Below are 2068 nucleotides of genomic sequence, written 5' to 3'. Positions count from 1 at the left end.
GAGATTGAGCCCAGGGGCACTTAACCACTGAGCTTCATCTCCAGTCCTTTATATTTCTTATTTTTCATTTTGAGATAGGATCTCGCTAAGACGCTTAGGGCCTCATTTAGTTGCTGAGTCTGGCCTTGAATTTGTGATCCTCCTGCCTTGGTCTCCAGAGTTGCTGGGATTATAAGTGAGAACCACCACACCTGGTCTTCTTTTTGATTTTTAGGGTCTTTTCATAGACCCTTTTAGTCTATGAAAGAGCAAGTTTAAGATTTTTGTTGTTGTTCTTTGTGATTCTGACACAATAGAAACATCACCTGATGGCAATGATTTCATTGACATATCAAAAGTAAACTCAAGCAGGTATAACTGTGAAATCATTTGAGATTAGATCAGGACAGAAGTTAAGTTTAATTATTCATGTGTAAACAGAAGATGATGTTCCGTCAAAACAGGCTTCCCCAGGTCAGAGGGACCTCGGCCGTCCCTGAAGTGCTGTTTGCTCAGTCCTGCATCCGTGTTCTAGATCCAGGTATATATCAACTGGCCTGACCTTCACTTCCACTCCTCTGAACTCCATCCTTCCGGTTAACCTGGTGACTCCTTCTGGGGTTTTAAGGAAAGGACTTTACAGTTCTTATGTTCTAACAACAAACAATATTTACTCTTGAATATCTTAAATTCTTCTCACCCTTTTATAAGCACCTCCCAAGTTCCCCCTTTAATCACTCTGCTTTAAACATGGAATACCAGTATCTTCCAGTCACTTAGTCTGTGTCCCACTGCAGGAGAAGTCCTCTTTAAGATATGCTGCTTGAAGATACGGTGCATCGGTTCTTTAAGACATAGCCTACGGGTTGCTCTTTTCCTATTTCCATTAACTGGCTCATTGGGTTTTCCCTGGGAAGTAGAGATGGAGGAAGGTGAGAAGCAGGGAAAGAAGGAGAGGGATTTTTGAATTTTATACCCTGCAGTTATGGCTGTATTCCCCCGTGGATGAATTACTTAAATATAATCAAAATCTGCCTCTCTGTGAGCTTCAACCACAGTAGTAGAATTACACAGAATAGATCTAATACCTCCTCCAAATGGCATTTTCAGATCTTCAAAGACAAATACTTAGTCCTTTTTATGACTGCTCTTCTTCAAGCTAAGGACCCTTATTTATTTTATTTTATTTTTTGCTGCACTGGAGATCTAGCCCAGGGCCTTGGGTACGTTAGGCAAGTACCTTACCACTAAGCTTCACCTCCAGCCCGGGACCTCCTTAAAAAAACAAAACAAAACAAAACAAAACAAAACAAAACAACAACAAAAAAAAAACACACACTTATTTGTAGATGGACACAACACCTTTATTTTGTTTATTTAGTTTTTTTTTTTTTTTTTTTTTGGCAGTACTGGGGATTGAACCCAGGGCCTTGTGCTTGCGAGGCAAACACTCTACCAACTGAGCCATATTCCCAGCCCTATTTAGTTATTTTATTTTATTTTACTTTTTGAATATGGTGCTAGGGATTGAACCCAGTTCCTCACATATGCTAGGCAAGCACTCTACCACTGAGCCACAACCCATTCCCAGGATCCCTGCTTTTTAGAAAAAGTATCCTTGCCAGGCACACTGGCACACGCCTGTAATCCCAGCAGTTCAGGAGGCTGAGGCAGGGGGATCTCAAGTTCAAAGCCAGCCTCAGCAAAAATGAGGTGCTAAGCAACTCAGTGAGACCCTGTCTCTAAATAAAATATAAAATAGGGCTGGGGATGTGACTCAGTGGTCAAGTACCCCTGAGTTCAATCCCCGATACACACACCTCCCAAAAAAACAAGATAAAGGTTCCTTATATAATGAAAAACATACCTACACAGATTTCCTCTGCAGCCTCCATTCCTTCCTTTTTCTTAGTAGCCCTGATTTCTGGGTGGGACTCCATGTGGTCCGGAGAGCCAAGAATGGAGTACATGGCTTATGCTTTTTCTTGGCTACAGCAATGGCTTCGGGGATGGGCACTTGATCTAGGTCAGTCCAATAAGATTCAATCTCAGGACTTCAGCTAGAAACGCAGGTTCTAAGGTACAGTAT

At 41.7% G+C, this 2068-nt stretch overlaps 1 non-coding gene across 1 annotated transcript; it reads right to left on the bottom strand.

Annotated features, from left to right (window-relative positions):
* Positions 1–1380: 1380 nt before the first annotated feature.
* Positions 1381–1453, bottom strand: Trnaa-cgc (transfer RNA alanine (anticodon CGC)). Its single transcript has one exon. It is a non-coding gene; the product is annotated as a tRNA-Ala (tRNA).
* Between the last annotated feature and the right edge of the window lie 615 nt (positions 1454–2068).

The sequence above is a fragment of the Sciurus carolinensis genome, chromosome 12 (assembly GCF_902686445.1).
Source record: "Sciurus carolinensis chromosome 12, mSciCar1.2, whole genome shotgun sequence".
NCBI classification, from domain to species: Eukaryota; Metazoa; Chordata; class Mammalia; order Rodentia; family Sciuridae; genus Sciurus; species Sciurus carolinensis.
This window is presented reverse-complemented; position numbering and strand designations above follow the sequence as displayed.